Below are 22,809 nucleotides of genomic sequence, written 5' to 3' on the forward strand. Positions count from 1 at the left end.
ACTCAGTTGAAAAAACACATTTTCAAACAGTACATATACGAACAAAAATGTTCGAACATCAGCTGATTGAAGATGAAACAAAATAAAGTTAAAGCATGTTTTCTGCAGAGGAGCAAACTCCCCTGCACCACCACCACATCTGCTAATTATATATGCCAACTCTGAAACTGCAATACAGTGGGAAAACACTAAAGTCCCTGACCACCACTGCACAGAGATCATGCAGTAAGTAATGCCAGCTTTCTTCAGTCAAATACCCCTTTGACCAACTGTGCCAACATTACAAACGTTTGATATTCTGAACATTCGACCAACTCTGTGCTTCCCATATATATCTGTGTGTGTGTGTGTGTGTGTGTGTGTGTGTGTGTGTGTGTGTGTGTGTGTGTGTGTGTGTGTGTGTGTGTGTGTGTGTGTGTGTGTCTGTATGTGTGTGTCTGTGTCTGTATGTATATAGCATTAAAACCTTTTGATTCATGTACTGCGACCACAATGATTGCATAAATTACAGCCTATACGGACAACTGCTAGTCTCCAAAGCACAAAGTTCTACACAATTCTGTGAGATTAGTAACCGGCTTTACTCTTTTTTGTTCTAGAGAAAAACAGAAAATATTCTTTTGGATCAACAGAAACAATTCTCAAAAAAAAAGTTCTAGAATATCATTGACTTGTTCTTGAATCCTAACCATATTACCACCCATTCCCAACTTCCTTAATTCATGAGTGTTATACTGCCTCCCCCCACTTTAGACTCTTTTTTACAAATTAATTTCAGCAAATTGCTCTAATGATAGTTGGCACATCGTGACTTCACTTCATTGCAAAGGTCCTTTCCTTATATTTCTGAATGTTACTTTCCTATGATCCATGGACACGTTTGCAAACTGAAAACAGGATTGGCATCCATTTTCATGTTTCCCCACAACATTCTTGAAAGCTGCAAATGGGTCCATAGCATATCCCATGTCAGTGGAAATCAAATTCATGGTCAAAGAAGAAAAGGTACCTGCAGTCAGGTAACACACCATTGTGGGATGTCGACATAAAGAAAGAACTTCAACTTTTCTCAACTATTCCTGACCTAATGTCTCACATCCCCTCTCAACAGTTCTAAAGGAATACGTACATACATACATACCTATCCACTTCACTAACAATATTCTGCTGTCCAGCACACAACATAACTCTTTGACCAACCCATGACACAGGCACAGCTCTGCATGATGCCTTTCTGAATCTGCATGTTCTAAAGGAATACATAAATACATACATACATACCTATCCATGTCACTAATAATATTCTGCTGTCCAGCACACAACATAACTCTTTGACCAACCCATGACACAGGCACAGCTCTGCATGATGCCTTTCCAAATCTGCATGTATCTGAAAAGTAGTTGTTCCACTGGATCACTGTTTTAGAACTCCCTAATACATTTAATTTTGTGAAGCACTATCGTCTTCCAAAATTTCTGGCCTGATAACACCTCTCCTGAGTATATGATTCACTAGTACCCCATAAAAGTAGAGTAATGCAGTCTCCCATCTCTCCACCCTTCCGATGATCTTAGGTGCTTCTCAGGGCTCAATGTAGGTCTCAGACTCTTCACTGCATCCCTATTAGCATGACAAACACTGTGGGATGTCATTCTAGTTCATTCCGCTATTGGCTCTATCACCATCTTCACATGTGATACTGTCTCTGTCCAGTCTGGACTGCAGACCACATTAAGGTCTGCGACACCTTGGCCAGGGTCATTTATACTACCTCTCAACAGCAACAACAAAACCAAAGCCATGTTTTATTCCCTGCAATAATCCTAAGAATGAGAGCGGAGCTCCTACTGTTTCCAACATTCTTAAACTATCCATGTACTCCTGTAACTGTTTCATAACACAACTACTTAATTCTGTCAAAGTACTTTGATCACCGACAATCAGTTCATGTTTATAAGCATGTTAAGTACTGTACTAACTCAGACAAATCTGCAACTTAACATCTTTACCAGGTGAGGGTCATTCGTATTACCGGTCCTTGACTTCATGCTGCATTGATGTACTTTGTTCCAACTTTTCTGCATTCTTAATACAAATTCACTAAACTTCATTTTCCCTTCTTTATAAATTACAACAAAATGTTTTACTATAATCTCTAAATATACAACACTTCACTACTTTTCCTGACTTTGCATTTTGCAGCAGCTTGAATTTAGCCAAAGCCCATCCCAGTTCAGTAAAAACAAACAAATGAATAAAAACTCACCCATCCACCTAGCCCTTACTCATATGCTTAAAAGGCACAGTCCATACTGTTTGACTATTTGATGTGGTGATTAATTAATCTTTGTTCACACTGACAATTTCTTAAATAGGCACCTATTTGCACAGGTGTACATTTTTTCCAAGAAAACATTTACAAATTCTGTCTAACACTGTGTGAATTAAACATGTCACTATGGGGTTGCATGAGAAGTTTCTTCTTGCAGATACCCATTGTATTTAGACTTTTTGAACATCTGTTATGATATCTGCAGAAATCTGATTTACGCTAACAGTTTTTGGATATTTGGCTTGTATTCATTCTGATTTCAGATGTGCATTATGTCAACTACATGTTTCTCCAATATTTCCGTGTATTTCTGTAGTGCTCTTTTTGAAAATTTCTGTTGGGTGACAAAATTAAGTTATACGCTCTACATTATCTCTCTCTGCAGTCTGTTGCTGTTTTTTTTCTTATTGTTTTACTGTGTGTTTAACAGTGCATGTTTGCTAACTAATTGATAATTCTGCTTGCTACACATCATATTTAAGTCTGTTTAATAACTGTCCTGAAGGATTTTTCTATGGAACTCCAGTGAGAAGGAACATCACGACATTCTTCTCCTCATGGAAAAAATTCTGGCTAGAAAAATGATTTCCTCTGTGATCACAAGCAGAGACCCAAAGTTGTTAAAACAGCCTACCTACCTTTTCATACAATGAAAAACTGCTCAGTGGAGCAGAGTTATACATAACAACTTCAAAAAAAAATGCATCATGATACTAAAAACCTTCCCAGAAAAACTCCATGGGCATGGACTCATCACAAGCATAAAATTCCCAGAAACTGCAATGTGTCTAATAATAGCTTTAGCATTACAGATGAAAATAGGTTCCACCAGCCAGCAGCCAAGATACTTTCTTCAGCACAGCTACCAACCACTAAGCATTAAAGCTACTATGCTTAAACTTTGTGTTGTCTTCTATTTATTGGTTGGTAATTGCGCTGAAAAAATAATTATAACAGCCACACAGAACCATGCATTTAAAAAGTAAATAAATAAATCATGGTCAAGATGTAAGGGAAAAAAAGTATAAACCGTAACGTACTAGGAAGCGTCAACACATACATGCTGAATACGTGAGAAGAGCATCAGTTAGACACTTCTTATAGCACAACAACTGTGGAGGAACTCTAAGTACATTTATGCAATGATAATATTTAAAAAAGATAAGCGTTTTCTTCTTCAATAATTGTAAAATAGCAATAATCCACTCCTGCGAGTCGGTATGGCAAATTTTACCCACAGTTGGCTTTCTTTAACCACAAGGGCTTCTTGTGATCAAACCACATCAACCTTAGGTAAATGCTGCATTATCCACACTCATTCATAGATTTTTTTTGATTTTCCAGAAAAATCAAAAATGTTTCAATCGACAAGGAAAAAATGAGGCAAAAGTTTTAGCTGATAGCTGAGAGGTATGAGAGAGACGTATGTTAAATATGAGATTGTAGTATCTCAAAGCATTCCCCTTCTACAGGGTACAGTGATATCAGAGTGAGTATATTTAAGCAGCAGGAGTTCTGGGGCAGGGAAGGATCTATGTAAAAATGATTTTAACAATGCAATGGAGCAAGTCTTACAACCTGATATTTTTCTGTTACATCTGCACTTTATGTTTTTCATAGTGTCTGGATTCTAGCAGGACTTGAGATCATAACAGGCAGTTGATATACTCATCTTGCAGTCCCAGGTAGCTACCTGGGACATGCTGACATGTGATGATATACTTGCCCCTGATATAGATATACCTCCCCTGATGTATTTAATTATTTAAATGTTGTAGCACTAATTGCTGATGCAGATTGGGTCCATGAGTCTTTTTTAATATTTCACCTTCCTGAACATCACTATTTACACCAGATGCAAAAATTAAAGCAGGTTTGCTTTTTTCATGACTTGAACATTTTTTTATTATAGAAATAAAAAAAAAATTATTTGTAATATAAAAATTTACAGTTTGCGTGGATTTAGAAATGTAGCCTGCATATCACTCTCTCTATACCGCCTCTCAGAAATAATCTGGGAATACTGTAAATCTGTTATATTCAAACAGTAATATTTTCACCCCATTTCAGGAAATTCTCCATATCATTTATTTCAGTTAAATGTGGACGTTTGGCCTAGAAAGGAAGTCACATTGAGTTACTTAAGATTTATTACTTAAGTTTTGCCTTTGCTGGCAAAGCAGTCTAGACACTTCAGTAACCTTCATATTGCTGGCAGAGAGAAATCTTAAATAAGGGTAACACACAAGGCTGTATATTTTTCCTCTTTCTAAGATCTGCACAGAGCTGCAAGGGTTTGTATGGTATGAATTTCAAACTTCTGTTAAGGATAAAAAAATTCTGTCAAGGCTTGAAGCGCCTGACCTGAATTAACGATAATAACTGTACCCTCTTTATTTGCTTCAGATCTATTCACAATACCTCAGTTTATTTCATGAATTGTCTTTGACACTGCATCACACTTAATTCTGAATTCATCTTTCATTAACCTGGCCCAGAGCTGGCATTAAAGTTAAAATGTTTTCCATTTCCTGCTAAGTTATTGGGGGGTACCATTTTATAGGAAGTAAAGTGTCAGCTGGCTCATCCAATAATTTTCAGGCTTTATGCAAACATGCTCATTCATACAAATTCACACATTATTAGTTTTAAGTATTTTTTGGCTTCTTCAGGGTTTAGAATTTTTTGTCTCCTAACTGCCCAAAGTTTTTTTGTAAACATGCAGTATTTTGGAGAGAGAGACCGATGATCTAGTTGCTAAGTATACTCTTTGGCTTCTGAATATTCTCTCTGTATCTCTGCATTCCCATTTTTTATCTATTTCCACACTACTCTGTCCTCCCTTATAATGTGTAACAGGAGTACCTGTATGAGTGCACAAAGCTACCATGCTTGTATCATAACCCCTTCAAAATGTAGCTCATGACTAACAGCATGAGTGCACTAATGCTCAAAATACAGTTACTCAAGCTAATGACTCAAAGAGAAATAATTGAAAAGCATTTATTTTGCAGGAAGTGAGCAAGAATGCATGCCATGTGGCAGGCTTCAACCCCACTTCCTCCTAACTTTATTATTTTCCATTTGAGTTGTCTGTACATCAGGGAAATAGAGGTTCATGATAGGAAATGAAAAACCTGGCTTGCTATTTTCTAGGTGGCTAAGAACTCAGGGAAACAAAATACAGCACATTATATGCACAAGTAATAACACAGCTTTAGGAAGCAAGAATTATCACGCAAGCAGCTGCCGTGTCAAGTGATTACACTCAGGCTAATGCAATACGAGCAATCAGGAAACAAGCAAGTGCCTGTAAACCATTACTGGATATATACCAAGATACAACCCATGCAAATGTAAAGAGTTAACTTTTATTAAGGAAATCACTTCATTTAAGCAATTAAACAATCAAAGTTTCATTGATTAACTATGCCATTTATTCAATAAAATGAGTCCTGCTTCTGCAGGAACATATCCTCAAATATTGCTTGGCAAAATATTAGTTAGTGAGCAGGGTCATAACTAGGATGGGAATCATGTGAATGGCCATTTAGTTGGGGTTAAGATAATACAGGTGCATAGCTAACTTATCATAATTGTAGATGTTTAAGAAGATCAGTGTTGCAGTTTGGACTTCTACTATGCTGAAGCCCAAGGCCAGCTGGAATACCAGAGTTTTTCACCATCCCCCAGCCGGCAGATGTCCTTTCCATTCAACATGAGAATGTTGTTGTATAAAGGTACAACAGCCAGTGCCATCTTTGGGTCTTTCTTGGCCAAGGTATCAAAGTCTGATGTTCTTCAGGTGGAGGACAACCTGCCCCACTGACCATACGGACAACTAGAGAGAATTTGGTAAAGGAGCAGAGAGAGGGGAAAAGGGACAGTAAATAGGTAGAGTACCCACCCCAACCCAGAAGAGAAGAGGGGTAAGAGGAAGGGGAAAGGGTTCTGCGACACTGGTCTATTAAAACATCTGCAATTATAGAAGTTAGCTACACAGCTTACCATGTTCATCATAGTCAACGCTGCAGTAATAAGTCTTGGCGCGACTTACCATGTTCATCATAGTCAACGCTGCAGTAATAAGTCTTGGCGCGACTTACCATGTTCATCATAGTCAACGCTGCAGTAATAAGTCTTGGCGCGACTTACTATGTTCATCATAGTCAACACTGCAGTATTAAGTCTTGGCAGGACTCCAAGTGTTGGCAAGACTCCTAAAGCTTTACTGCTGGGGAGGTTGGAGAATATTTAGGGCCAGAAACAGCAGGCTCTGGCTCTGGATATAGTAGCAAGGTGGTAATGCTTGATGAAGGAGTAGACAAAGTAGCTACTTCCAGAATGGATTGTAAAGGCGTCCCTTTTAGGAATGCTGTCATGGTAGCTACTGCCCTTGCACTTTTTGTATAAGTCCTGACTCTGCCAGAAATCTGCTTCCTATAGTGAGAATAACAAAATGCTATAAAAACGGCTATTAATTTCTCCACTGGTTTCCCTGTTTACCTTCTGCAGATACCACCGCCAGCTGGTCAGATCTGTTTGGGAATTTTGCTCTGTATAGGTAAAAGCTTAGTTGCCTACACATATCTATGGAGTATAGGATTCCTTCCCCATGTACTGCAGATTGAGAAAGAATACAGGGAGATGAATAACTTAGTTCAAGGAGACCACTGATACCACCTTGTGCAAGATGAAAGGGTTAGTTCTCAATGTTACTCCGTCCATATAAAAAATAAGGAAGGTCTCTTTGCTTGAAGCTCAGATATAAACCTGGCTGTGATGAGTGCCAGCAGCAGGTTTGTTTCCAGATAAATTATTTGAGTGGTGCTGAGGGTGCCGACACAAAGGATGTCAATGTTTGTTTTTTTCAGAATATACTTTAAGTCACTGGAAGATGCAGGCTGTCATCTGGTTGACCTATGATGTAAGACACATTTCAGGAATTGCTTCATATGGGGGGTAAGCATATGCAGGAAGGAACATGGGAAGGCAGGCAGATACATCAGAAGCATACACTTTTACATTTGAATAAGACAGGCCTTCTTTGTACAAAATGGATTGGCATTCGAGTACCTATTCCAAGGTTGCTTGGGATGGTAGAATAATTTTAGTCATGCACCAGATAGTAAAAACATTTCCATTTTGCCACATATAATTTTCTGGTACTCAGTTTTCTAGCCCCTTTTAGTACTGATAGCAATAGCTACCACTACAGCATGACTGCCTGGACAGAATCAGTAGTCAATCATCCATGCAGACAATTTGAGTGTCTTCAGGCTGGGATGGATGAGAGACCCCTTGTTCTGGGTTAGGAAGTTCATGAGGAGGAGGAGTGTCATGACTCTATCTTTGCTGAGGTTAGGAGGAGGGAGAATAAGTGTTGCTTTGATAAATAAGGAGCAATTAGTGTAACTCTTGATCCATCTGCTCACGCTTTTTGCAATACCCTGGTGATGAGGGATAAAGAAAGCAGTCTGTCCAGTTAAAAGAGAAGGCAACTGTTCTCTACAACCTTCTCTGGGGAGTTCTTGAACAGAATTTGCTGATTTGTCTGTTTTCTGCAGTAATAAAAAGATCTATGTGTGATATACCCCATTTGTGTGTCAGGTCCAGAAAATCCTACCTTTTCAGCATCCATTCACTGGGATCTAGAAGAGGTCTACTCAGAATGTCTGCAAGCAGGTTGTCTTGATCCATGATGTATAATGCTTAGTTGCTGAGCCATTATCAATAGTTCCACTTCTAATCTGGACAGCTGGTACAAATGAGGGTCTCCCTGCTTGTTGACATACCACATTATGGTAGTATGGTTTGTTAGTACTATTACTACCCCTGGTACCAATCTTTCCCTTGTGGATGTACCACATTATGGTAGTATGATTTGTTAGTATCGTTACTACCCCTGGTACCAATCTTTCCCTTGTGGATGTACCACATTATGGTAGTATGATTTGTTAGTATCGTTACTACCCCTGGTACCACTCTTTCCCTTGTGGATGTACCACATTATGGTAGTATGGTTTGTTAGTATCGTTACTACCCCTGGTACCACTCTTTCCCTTGTGGATGTACCACATTATGGTAGTATGATTTGTTAGTATCGTTACTACCCCTGGTACCAATCTTTCCCTTGTGGATGTACCACATTATGGTAGTATGGTCCTTTAGTGCCTTTACTGCTCCTGGTACCAGACATTCTTGGAAAGCTTTCAAGGTCAAAACAACTGCCATCATCTCCTTTACACTGATGCACTGAGCTGCCAGGTAACTTTCCTGTGTCCCTTCAACTCCAAGTTGTTCCAGGTGTGCTTCCCAAGCCATGTTGGAGCTGTATACAGTTAGGCTTTGGACCATTTCTCGGAGGAATAAGGTTACTTACACTGGTGGGTAGAAGTTTCCTTCAAAGTAGGTAAGAATAATGAATGGACGTAAAGAGGGGGGGTTTTGACATCCCAGTGACATTCTTCATGATGTCTAGTGCACAGTCCTGATGCCACATCTGAATGCCACAAAAACAATCAGTCCACGCAGTGGGAACTTAAGGTCATATCAGCTTAAAGAAAAGGGTAGAAGTGTATCTCCCATTCTGTCTGAATTACGTGAACTTGGTGGTGATCTACTTACAAAATGGAGTGTGCGGGTAGAGTCCTCACATTCGGAGTTCATCTCATTACAGTAACATTACTTCTACGCTTGTGTTTATTAAACTATGTTAAGATGATATACAGGATGCAGGATTGTGGTTGTTATTGAACTAATGGGCATAGGAAACAGAGAGACATTAATCCAAAGTAGACACAGATACAACTGCACACAAGTAAATATATACATGTATATACACAAATATATATATATATATATATATATATATATATATATATATATATATATATATATATATATATATATACACACACACACACACACACATGTATATATATATATATATATATATATATATATATATATATATATATATATATTCCTTTTTTTGTTAACATGGCTCAATATTACATCATCAACTGTTCAGAAAGTCAAAAGTCATATGGTCAAGGCCATATATTCGATTTCTAAAAAGTGAAAAACAAGAAAAACTGCAAAAATCTATGTTTTTGCTAGGAAGCAAGCCCACCTGTACCCCCCATATGGGGGCTGTGCCCCCCTACATCCCCTGAAATTCCCCGAGCCTCACTGTACCACTAGCTCCATACAAATACTTCGACTTTTCAGAAAGTTGAACATATGGTTTCTGAAAAATCAATGATGTGAAATAGACCCATACACACAAATATATATATATATATATATATATATATATATATATATATATATATATATATGGTTTACTATCACATACTCGAATCTACTCCATTCGAGTGTTAAGATTTCAGAATCACATTCGAAATCTCAACACAGAACACAAAAAATGTCGAATACAGCATTTTAGTAAAGTCAAAATTTCGAAAATGTTGACTTTACTGAAATGCTGCACTTCCGCTCAACATTAACAAACACTTTTGCAGGGGGGCTGTGCTCCCCTGCACCCCCACACCCCCCTAGTTATATATGCAAACTCTGAGATCGCACTACAGTGAGGGAAAGGGTACATTACCCTATCCCCACTATAGTGTGATCTGCACCACAGTGTTGAACCTTACAACAGCGAATGCTCGCTATTGTAAGGTTCGAAACTGTGGCATTTGTAATTTCAGTTCTGCCAAAGGCACTTTCGCACAAATGTCAAGTGCGATCGACAAAGTGATTGTAAGCCTATATATATATATATATAACAATAAGAAAAGAAACACACTCAGTGAAATAAATGCCTCTCCACTCGAACAGATATATTAAAGTAATAAATAGTAACGATATGGCAGAGGCAACCATGCAGCAGCAAAATACTAACTTCCACTGATGAAATACAAACTTCCACTGTTAAAACAAAATCCGAACTTTATTGGTGTACACGGTAAGTGCTTTCACAGTCGCAATACTATTGCAATAGCAAAGTTTTAAACAAACAGATTTTTATCCATATATTGTATACATTTCATATAACAGTTTGCTAATTAATTATTATTCAATTAATTAATCATGTTACTAGTTTTGAAATACTATATAAGGACTGAGTTTTGGGATAGGTGTGTCTTGGTCTGATGAAGCGACTGTGAAAGCGCTTACCGTGTACACCAATAAAGTTCGGATTTTGTTTTAACAGCAGAAATTTGTATTTCAACAGTGGAAGTTCGTATTTTGCTGCTGCATGGTTGCCTCTGCCATATCTTTACTATTTATTACTTTAATATATATATATATATATATATATATATATATATATATATATATATATATATACACACACACACACACACATATATATTCCATATATATACACACACACACATATATTCTACACACACACACACACACATATATATACACACACACACACACACACACACACACACACACACACACACACACACACACACACTGGCACGCATATGCACATATACTCACACATTTTAGCATAGTGACAGCTGTGGAGGCTGCACCATTAAGGTCAAGATGAGCAACCAGGTGTGGCTCCAAGGTCCAAAGAAAACCTGTAAGGTGCTAGCTGCAGTCAGAGTACACAAGAGTGGGAACGCAAGTCCCATATGTATGCATAGTACATCAACACAAAGAAGCAGTATACCACCAGCCGTGGAAGAACAGTAATGCACCGTTATACAAAGACATTATTTAAGAAAAGTAAGTATTTTGTTTCTTAAATAATGTCATTGTATAATAGCAATAACAGACTCCGTGATTGTGGTATATTGAAATTTACCCATAGTTGGCTTTATTTAAACACTCGGGCTTCGCCTTCATGATTAAACCACGCCAACTGTGGGTAAATCTTCAATATACCACACCGACGTTGTCAGTTATTGCTATATTATTTGTAATATTCTCCCAGTCCTGTGTATAGATATACCTGTAATGAGTTACTTTTTGTAACATTTTCTCCCATTCCATTACTAATACAAATATGTCCAATATTTTGGTAATGGATAATGTGTGGTGTACAGTCATGGGTTAAGAATAACACTGAAGTCTTCATGTATGTGGGCATACCTGGGGAATCCTGTTTTTGCCTTTTTTTTGCATAAGGACTATGAATGCAACCCATCTGCTTTATTACATCTTGGGCAATTTAACTCCATCTTCCATCTGTGCATATGTGGCACCACCTTGGCTTTTTGAAATTTTGGTCTTGTATTATTGTCCAGTTAAACGTTTTTAGCTATTATACTCTTTGGTATGCCCATTTACCTGACAAAAGGTAGCTTGGCATCTGCCAGAAATTTCACTGGCTTCTCAGCAGTAACCAATTTTCTATTGTCTTTTACTGCCATCTGTAATATCAATCAAATGCCAGTTTAGTTCAACCTCAGACTGTACTCAGGACTTGCCCTTATAAGAGTAAGTCAAAAATGGGTTTAGAAAGGGTAATAGCAGGTAGGACAGATTTCCAATTATACCAATGGATCCCTAAAATACATATAACAAGAAAACAAAAGGTGTCAACATGAAATATAGTAAGACTGTGGTAGTCATATCATTTTGTTAGTTTTAGCATTAACTATATTATTAAATGGCTGAAAATACAGCAACGTTTCTAAAATGATTGTTTTACTTGTACATGAATACATTTATTAAAGACTGTATATAATCTTAAAAGTGACATGTAATATTTCTGTCATTTTCTGACCTTAGGATTCATGAAAACCCCAAAACTGTATATTTTTGTTACTTTCTAACTTTGGAATTCATGAAGAACCCCAAACTGTGTTGTGCATGTTTGTGTTACATGACCTGGGTTTGCCAAAGGCTGTGTAGCTCTTTCTGTGTATTTTACTTGTTTTCTTTGGTACTGTAATAAAAACTTGTGGACCCTGCCAGCTGTGCTCGTTGAGGTCACATAATGAGGCCAGTAAGTGCTCTATCATCCATTCACAAACAGCCTTTTACCAATCATGCACAGATCCTCCCAACTTCTTATCAGGCCAACCCCAGTACCCAAAAAGTATTACCACTTCCTCTACCCCAGTACTGTTCAGCTCCCAAAATATTTCCACTTCCCCAACCCTGGTAATGTTCAGCTCCAAAAATAAGCAGCTCTTCCCATCACCCCCACCTATGTGCAATTCATTTTCCAGAATAAGCTATGAGACTGTTGATTCTGTTCCAACCTTCTACTGTTCAGTCCCTCACACACCAGAAAGTTGTAATATTGCTCTGGGTTCAGGTTCTGTTCAAAGCATCTGACTTGATGCAAATATAGACACCCAGAAATCTGTCTATATACATCTGCACTCTTTGCTAAGACTTCAGCAACTGACAAGTTGATAGACCCACATATCGATGCACTCAGCATTATGGGCACATTTAAAGCCACAGTGCAATAAGCATTACATGACTCACTTAAGTTAAATACGTTATCATTTATATAGAAAATATTTAGTAATTATACTACGCTATACTACAGATGTGATATGATACATGCAATCACATCAGTTATACATGCATACTAAAAGTTAGTTAATGCAGCGAAAAAAATTACTTCATAATAAGAAGATAGCATCTATGTAAATCAGCCCAGGCTGTCACAGTGTGCTACAGTCATTTCATCTGAATGACTTTTATATTAGTTCACTGAATCCAGTTACCTTAGATTCACTGGTAAATGATGAGATCATAGTAGGCACAACAGTCACATGAAGCACAGCAACATTATCAGGTGCTACTGTGTCTTCCATTACTGGAGATGAAGCACTGGCTAAAAACGTTCCAAAAGTAGGGGACTTTCCATCTCAGGAACAGTCTTTTTACTTTGTATTGCAAAAAAAAGTTTGTTCCTTTTTGTCAGTCTTTAAGATGTATCACTTTTCTCAGACAAGATGAGTCTAGATCTTTTTCTACCTCACATAGACTCCAAAGAAGTTTTCCTCGGATAGATAGCAAATGTTGGAGGTGTGATGGGGAAGAAAGAGGTAATTTGGAACCGTACCTCTCAGTCTCTCAGTGCATCTGGACAAAGCAAAATAGAATAGGGGGTCAAAGGCTCAAAAATAGGGGCAGATTTTAAATATTGCTCTTACAAACTTAGAATGTTGCTAGAAAAACAGGTTTTGTGTTGATATGTATTTTTCTGAAGGATATGTAGTCTAAAACTCAAATGTTTGTCATTATTTACTGACTTCAATCCTCAATGATTTGCCAGAAAACCACACATTTTATGTGGAACAGGCAAAAAATGTGAGGAACATTCAACAGGAATGTGAAGAATATGTGGCAAAAATCTGGACATTCTGTGGAAATCTGGACATTTGAGAGGTATGTTGGGAACTTATTTTTTGTGAGTGTAATGAGTTGGCAGACATTAAAGTTCCCTGCAGACTGCTCTATCAGAAATACTGGGTGAGCAAATTGGTATAACTAAGGAGATTTTTTTTTGAACTATGATGCACATTTGGAATTTACTAGACATAGTAAGGCCTAATAATGGTGGCTGCCAAAAAAGCAGTTACTAGAAAATGGAAATCAAAGTCTAAACCAACTTTACTTGAAGTAGTGAATATAGTAACAGAGACAAAGCAAATGTGAAATGGGTTCTTTAGAAAAGGGCAGGAGTAAATTGCATAGCAAAAATGGGAATTATGGGAACAATACATGCAGAATAACATTCTGGAAGAGGAATGAGGTCTAAAAGAAGAAAGGATTTGAATGAGCTATGTAATGCTTGACTGACAATGACTGGATAGAGCATAAGTGATGTATAATGCTTGCAACTAAAAATATGTAACTATGATTTGTTTTCTTTTATATAAATGTTGACTGCCTATGTCATAACAAACAACTTAATAAAGATGTTTCTTGTTTAAAGAAACACAAAATGATGAGTCTAGTTCTAGTTACATGGATGGAACAATAATTAACACAGGTGAGACGCTGTGTGTTCTTGAACTAAAACAAATGAGCAACAGTTTTGTTCCATGGGCTCATGGTACTTCTTAAGATACCATACTGTCTTTACTGTTGTCATTTTGAAGCATGTTTCAGATTTGGCAACTTTTTACATTAAGATCTATTTGATGAGACATTCCTGGTTAAAACAACACATCATGGACCCTTTTGTTACACTTGACAGTTCCCAAGTACACTTTATGGGTTCACGCCTGCATTTTATTCTATGGTTGGTTTGCGACACCCATCAGAGGTTCAAGATTCAGTACTTGTGATTGCTGACAATTGGAAAATGAAAGTGTGAGTCATACAAAAAAAAACAGCAAATTGGTTGCCAGTCTTCTGTTAAGGATGTGTTCATTTTTGCTTAACAAAAGCTGTTTCAGTTACCTTTCATGCACATTAAATCATGGGGTATGCTCACTTAAATAACAAACTTCTCTTGATAGCTTAGTAGCAATATGTCACATTTATGCATGATTTATTCTGTCAGTAAACAGACAGATTGGAGATTATGGGCCAGAGTCAATAAAGCCTACACTAAGTGTACACTGTTCTGAGTGAGCAGACAACACAGGCATAATGCATACCTTCTTCCTCCTAATTTTAGATTCCTACTTATATTCTTGCAGTTTTAAATATTTGCAGGGATTCATAAAGGTTACCACAAGGTGTAGACTACATGTACACTTAGTGTAATATTTCTGAGTGACTAGAAAGCGCAAAAAATGTGATAAGAATTTTACTGAATACATATCATGTACACTTAGTGTACACTTGGTGTAGGCTTATTGAATCTGGCCCTATTTGTATTTGCCTTAAAGTTGTTAGAACAGTACATTTGCCAAAATCTTCATACAAATCAAATTCTGCAATGAGTGCCACAATTTTAGCACCATGCAATATTGCTGTGGGTTCAAGTAATGTTTGACTTAATGGCAAATGTAGACATACATACGTTGGTCTGCATGAGTCCACATTCTTTACTAATATAGCAGCAAGGGAAAAGCAAGACCAAATGAAATGACATCCCATATGCATGCTCAGCCTTATGGATACAAGTTATATCTTATTCCTCATATTCATCAATCCTTGGCAAACTATTATCATTTATGCAACAACCACCTTACACTTTCCCTTTTTTATTTCATTGCACTGGCCCCAGAATGATACCAATAACACTGTAGCATCCCCGTTATACCTCCCATTTCTTGTAGCTTATCACACACACACACACACACACACACACACACACACACACACACACACACACACACACACACACACACACACACACACACACACACACACACACACACACACTGCATTTGTATCTTCTCTGGGAAACCTATTGATTCTTGGTGGCCAGTTGTACAGTCATAGGAATGTCATCACTGGAAGGTTACCAACATTTTGTAATGGCAATTTGTACTGGACAAGAGCAAAAAGGTAAGTGCTGCACCCTCGTCATTTTCTCCCTCTTCTGTAGGTTTTGGTGATCTTGGAATTCACATAATATAAATAAGATGAGATTATTCATAATATACCATTCATCCCCACCATTGTAACTGAAAAGGTGATACGTCCGATTCCCTTATGCAAGATGTAAGCTTATACAAATGAGTGATTCATGGTTATTTATGCATTTAACACCAAGCTGCACTTATTTGGAGTAAAAGAAGTTTTGTATGCAGACTAAAAGCCATACAAGAACTCAACAGCCCAGCAATAGTAGCAGTTACTATAACAGACAAAACAGTAAAATAGTAATAGTTGGAAGTAGTTATACCTCACCTTTCTGGCATGAATGTCCTTGCCACTCCAAAACCCCAGCCTGTCCCAGTTTAACCACCACACCTCCTGTATAGCAACTCAACAGCTGTCCTCTTAGTCCATTTTTGTATTTTTCTGATTACATCACAATGAAGTAAAACTCTGCATCTGACTTGCTATCTAATGATATTGCAGACATTAACATACATTTTCAAATATTTATTATTTCTGAATATGTGCTGTTCTACAGTCTTGCTTCCCCGTTTTCCCTGGAAAAGGTTCCTTGAACCATTAAGATTCAACCAGTTATCAAAATACAATAAATAAATGGATTTCAAAATCAATTATATTACTTAACTATTTCATCATACTCTTAATTAAAACTTTAATGCAATGTAAATCATCCAATGCCCAAGCCTTCAGGACATTATTATGTTAACTCAAAGTATACACAGAGGTACAGTGACCTGTCCACATTACTGAGTCTAGATTGCGGCACACTATGAGTATACCTAATATCTGTAGGATAATCCAGTTTAGATATTAATTGATACAAAAAAGTGTTTACAATGGCATTTTTTTAGGATTATACATACTTTGCTTTTATGTAAACAATTTTTTGAATATTATCTATGATACCACATAATGCAGATAAACTTTTCGTAAGGAGAAATCAGTATTAATATTATTCTAGTTCCAGTAATATCCATCCAGAAAAGCAGTTTCATACCACTTCTTAATATGAGTATGCAGCACTCTCAGAGTATAACAGTTAGCTAGCTTATATTTATAGGAATATTTATTTATTTATTTATTTATTTATATTTGTTGACCGGGAGTGTCTGACTGGACGTAGGTCCATTTTCAGCGGAGGCCCGGGGAGAAAAGCTCCACAGTTAAAATAAACAGACAGTAGTTACATTGGATTACATAGCGATTAACAATTTACATAACAATTACTTACAACATATTTACAGATGAAGAACATAGTACATCAGTAGACAACTAGAATCTTTATCTGTGAAGTACATAACAGACATTAACAAATGTTACAATAAGAAGTTCCTGCTGTATAATAAGTACTGGCTTATGAGCATCTGAGCTTGCTATAATCAAGGTAGTTAGTGGAGTGGAAAGAAAGGTAGTGGTTGGATGGGGAGGGTGATATTAGAGTGGGAGTTGCAAGGGCATAGCCAACATATTTTTAGGTGCGCTTTTAGTAAAGTTTTGAAGTGGGTGCATGATGGTATGGAGGTAATTGTGGGTGGGAGGGAGTTCCATAATTTGGCTATGGTGCAAGAGAATAGTGCTTCACCAGCAGAGTTATTGGCTTTAGTGATCTGCAAGTGATTTTTGTTGCTGGATATCTTAGTGGTCTGGTGGTGCGATAGGGTTGGAGTAGATTCTGGAGGGATGGGACATTTAGTGGATGATTTACTAGTTTGTGGGCAAGTGAGAGTTGATACCATTGAAGGAGGTGAGGGAGTTCAAGCCAGCCCAGTTCAGCAAGTGAGAGACAGTGGTGACTACGGTAGGATGCCCCTGTGGTGAATTTGGCGATTTTGTTGTAGCAGGTCTCATAGGTTCATAGGTTCATAGGTTGGTACTAGGCTATCAGCCCTAGGGCCTATACAAGCCTAGCCATAACAATTCCCTGGCTATTTCTTCCCACATTATTTACTTTCCTGGACCCCTGTCTAGCAGGGCGACTGACGTGATCCCTGGGGTGAATTTCCTTTCTCCTATCCAATCATCAAGGTTCCTCTTGAAGAGGTCCAAAAAGGCACTCTGCTTGACATGTATGGGCAATCTATTCCAGAGTCTGGGGAGTCTCTGGGTCAGGAACCTATCCCTCCAGCATGTTTTGTTTATTGTGATGACAAGGTTTATCCTGGAGTGGAGGGGATTTCTTTGTAGCATGTCCAACAGCTCTGGGTTTGACATGGCCTTGTATGTTAAGCAGAGATCGCCTCTGAGTAGACGATATGCGACAGAGTCTCTAGCTTGTTTAAATCGCATTGCCTTAGGTTGGTATATACTGGACAGGCATAAAGTAGGGTGGAGATACGCTGGGAATTTGCTATTGAAATCTTTGCTGCTTTGGTGAGAAGCTGCTTATTTCTGTATAGCGCTCCTAGTTTATTGTGGACTTTTTTTATGGTCAAGGATATGTGAATGTCAAATTTTAGTTTATTGTCTATTTCCACTCCTAGCAATTTGGTGTGTTCAGTTGGGTATATAGTGGTGTTGTCTTTTGCTGTGATGTTAAAGTGAGAGTTGTTTTGAGTATGTTTGGTGGGTTGGAAGATGAGTAGTTTAGTTTTGTTATAAATATCATTTAGACTTAGGCATTTGTCTTCTCTTAAATATAGATTTCTTCACACAAAGTTAAATGCCATTTATTTTAGTCATCAAAAGGGGTAAAATTATGTTCTATATCCTTATACTGAAAACAGATCTATATTAATTACCCAATCTGCCAAATCATAATTTATGAACAATGCTACATCCCAAAGTTACTTTCTTGTGATTGTACAGGTTAAGTCCAACACTTTTCTAGGAACAAAGTTTGCATCCATAGCAATCTTGGAACATAAATATTTAGCTGAGCAATAGGACAACGTAATTCTCCACATGGATGTATACGAGGCACATCATACCGTGAACACGCACAGACTATTATGTCTGATTTCAGGAAATGTGCAGTTATTTGATGTGATATGGCAATGTCTTAACAAAATCTAGTTTGTTAAGTATTCCTGAATGCCAGCTCCTGCACTTAGCAGATTTAGAATGCGAATATATAGGAGTATGATTAGAACAGCAACCCAGAAGAGAAATTGCTGCATTCAGTCAATAAATTTGAACATGATTTCTACAACTTTTGATACTAGTAACTGAAAGGATAATGGTTGAAGGACAAAGTGTCCCTTCCACTGAAAACAGTGTAATGTTGTCTGAGGTTTCTGTTGTTCCTTCCAAAGAGTGTTAACTTACTGACGTTTGGAGGCCAGTTCTCCAAAATATATTGATTTTCAGCTTGTTACTGCAGTCTTTCAGACTACAGACTTTTAAAGCAGCAGTCTGTACAGACTAAATCTGAAGAAGGTATTTACATTCCCATAACTCCCTAACACCATGAATACAAATGCATGCACCTAGCAGGTCTTCCCTGACTTGCAAACAATAGTCAGCATATAAAATGCACATACAGAGTACATTAGGTGATTAAAAATAAGTAGGCTGGCAGATCATTTTCAATAATTTTAGGAAAGTTTCAGAAATTTGTTCCAACATGTTTTTTTTTTCTGTGTTGCTTAATGACACTGGTAGTTGTTATCAGGTACAAGTCAACACAATGAAATCAAAACCATCAAATCATTACCGATGAAAGTAAAACATCAGCAGAACCAAAGGAAAAAATTACTATGATCAAAAACTCAAAAAGGTAACCAAGCAAACAAATGTAATACAATACAATAAAATAAATAAATAAATAAAGCAATGTTGTAGGAATGCAAGCATTTGTGCTTCTATTTATTTAAATATATTTTCCCTATTATCATAGAATGGTAGACAAAGGGCAAAGACAACCAAAGTAGAATAAAGTTCCAGTTCCCTCTCTACAGCAATTTGCTGCAGAAATCAGTGGATTCAAACCATAATAGCAGTTCAGAAACATAGCTGCCACTCACATTCCTGCCCACCTCAAGCACAGACCATGCAAAGCAAAGCAAAGCAAACTACATCACACCCCATATATAATATACAAATTCTGCACAAATCACAGTGAGAATAACAACTGTCGTTGTAACTGTTATGTGATATACATGTTCATTAAAAATGGATGTTCACTGCCTGTGATGAAACCACATTCAATAATTATCACATTTTCAGTTTAAATTATCAGCTGTCTGCATTTTAAATTTAAATTAGGTTTCGAGGTGCAGTTCTGGCTGACTGCTCATGTAATAGCTCTTGTGGTTTCAGATTTCAGCACTGAGACTTTTTGTAAGTAAATACAGCTCTTTATCACGACAGTAAAATTCTCAATTAATAGTTTTCAGAAATACATAAGTATCCACAAAAGCCATCCAAACCTCATAATAATATATTCATAAAGGACACCAGTGCTCTCATTAAAAAATCAGAAAGCCATCTTATGTAATTGCAACAAACTGATTAGTGACTGCATTAGCCAATGTTGATTATTTACAGTCAAAATTTTTTTTTTCAACAAAAGAAGTGAGAGTCAGTCCTGCTCTAATGTCTAATGTTTCATAGCTTTTCAGTAGGCATACAATATTTTATTAGAACTTCAAAACATGAAGCTATTGTGCCACAAAGTAAACAAAACAGCTATCATTTGGAACAGGTAAATGTTAAAATTAGTAGCCAAAAATGAAATTCAACATAACAAAAATGTATTTTGACGATACCTATAGTGATGCATGAGATGAAGAGAGAGAAACAGGCAGAAGCAGGGAGAAAGACACCGGTATAAATCTTAAATTCAGAGTTTTAATAAAAATAGGTCTTTGTATCCCTAACTATAAGGAAGAGAGACAGAAAGAAATAAACAGTGAGAGAAAGAGAACATGAGAGTTTCATAAATGCAAAACCTGACAGTGTGAATCATAATGGCTGGAAAGCACATTCGCAATTGTTTGCATTTATCTCACTACAGTAGACAAGGGGTGCGAGATCTCCCACACATGGGGGATTGTGCCTCCTTCAAATGTTATGTTTTATTTTTTATCACAGAACGTGTTTTTTTTTTTTTCCAGCAGTTATGTTTTGCATTCTTGGTACGTAAAGAAAGTGCTTTCACTTATGCAACATCAATCTCAAAAAAATAGTACACAGGTCCCTTGTTAAGCAGACAGTTAGCACATTTGTCATTTTAGCAATGCCATCTACACTTAGGTAATGCATACCATGTAATAAGCATATTATAATTACTTCATTATCTCATTCTTATGCATGCAACATTCGCTTTACAATACATTTAATAGACATGCTTTAAAGCAGGCTGTTGCAAAATCCTCAGAAAGTTTCACCTTTCTTCACAAATATAGTATTGTCCAAAACTTTGATGAACAAAATGTGCTCTCTGGTTTAATCTGATGCTTTTTTAAGCACTCTTACTCCAAAAAGTTAATTTTGCCATGCTATGACTGTCAACCTCGTTACCTGACATTAGTAAAAATTTGCTGCTATCTCATCAACAGAGTTGCTGCAAAATCCCTGCAATGAATGCCAGCTCTTAAAGCACTTGAAACTAGAAACAGCATTTGTTATATAGTATTGTTCCTGTAGTTTCAATAGTAAATGCACATATTGCTCAATCTATCCTCTGTGTACTACTTATGACTAAGAAGAAGTGACTTTTTTGGGACCAAGTAGGAAAACGACTAATTGCAAAATGAATGCATAGATTCAAGATTGATGATTGGTTCTTGCATCTGAGCATAGTTAGATTCTGCATAAAGGCAACCCTGTGTCAAGATCAAACACAGGAAACAGTGATTATATTATAATAAAAGATCAGCTGCATTATCAGTACTAATACTCCAATGTTATAGCATACTGCATAGAAACAAACTTTAAAAGTATCAAAATGTTCAATTTTGCCATCTGTTTCGATCATACGATGTCAGTAATTCTACCCAGTAAGACACATGCCTTATTGCTTTTCTACTAACCACTTCAATCACTCATTTTGTACTAGACATCTGCATATTATAATACCTAAAGAGCAACAAACTCACTTTTTCTGACATTTCTAATACACCATGACTAAAATGTTAATAAGAGTTAGCACTACATAACAGAAAATTATTTCAGTTTCTATAACAGTTTGCACTACAGGCCATTGTTTGCAAATATGAATAGAAGAAACCATAAGAATGTAAAATATTTTACATTCTTGAAGATTAATAATCTTATAATAATGTCTTTCCTTTCTGCCTTCTAGTTTTAATACTTTTAGCCTCTGACTAATAAGATATCCTGATACAAGTAGCAGCGTGACAAAATAGATACAATATGACTTATCACAGAACATTTCTGTGAACCAATCCTTGATGACTCTGCAACAATGTATTCAAACATCACCAGAAAATCACCTCTAGAATATACACCAACATACACTCACACACATCACACTACAGAAAAATTCATGCAGGGGGCACACCCAATTGCATTGGAGGCTTTGCCATACACCCTACCTTATTATTCTAACCATTTTCACTTAAGAAAAGGCACAGCAGCATTAAGAGGAAATAGCAATCATCTTTGTCCCGTCAGTTCTGGCACTTCTTTCCAGATGAAATGGTCATTAGTCTGAGATGAAGATGGGTTTAAATAACTCAATCCCATTTAAGTGAACTTTGCAGAGCAAACATTGTATTTAGCAAAAATAAGGTTACTGGTACTGAGAGAAACAAGATTCTAATTTAAGATTCAGTGGTGTACTTTGTTTCTGTTACAACTGCTACCTTATTATAGGGATTTATCTCACATTTGACTTCTATCTAGAATAAAAATGCCAGTACAGAAAAGAAGATGCTATTTTAAAATCCACTTGTTCCATCCATCACCTTAATATAGGGATCTGTCTCACATTTCTGCGTTACCATATAAGAACTACTGAGCACAAATACAGGAGGCAATAATTAATCCAGAT

At 37.0% G+C, this 22,809-nt stretch overlaps 1 protein-coding gene across 2 annotated transcripts in view; it reads right to left on the reverse strand.

Annotated features, from left to right (window-relative positions):
• SYT17 (synaptotagmin 17) overlaps nt 1-22,809 on the reverse strand; it is an 859,797-nt gene that overhangs the window by 647,856 nt on the left and 189,132 nt on the right. The window lies entirely within an intron of this gene.

Source organism: Protopterus annectens, chromosome 12.part0 (genome assembly GCF_019279795.1).
Source record: "Protopterus annectens isolate FY-2018-M chromosome 12.part0, PAN1.0, whole genome shotgun sequence".
Taxonomy (NCBI): Eukaryota; Metazoa; Chordata; order Ceratodontiformes; family Protopteridae; genus Protopterus; species Protopterus annectens.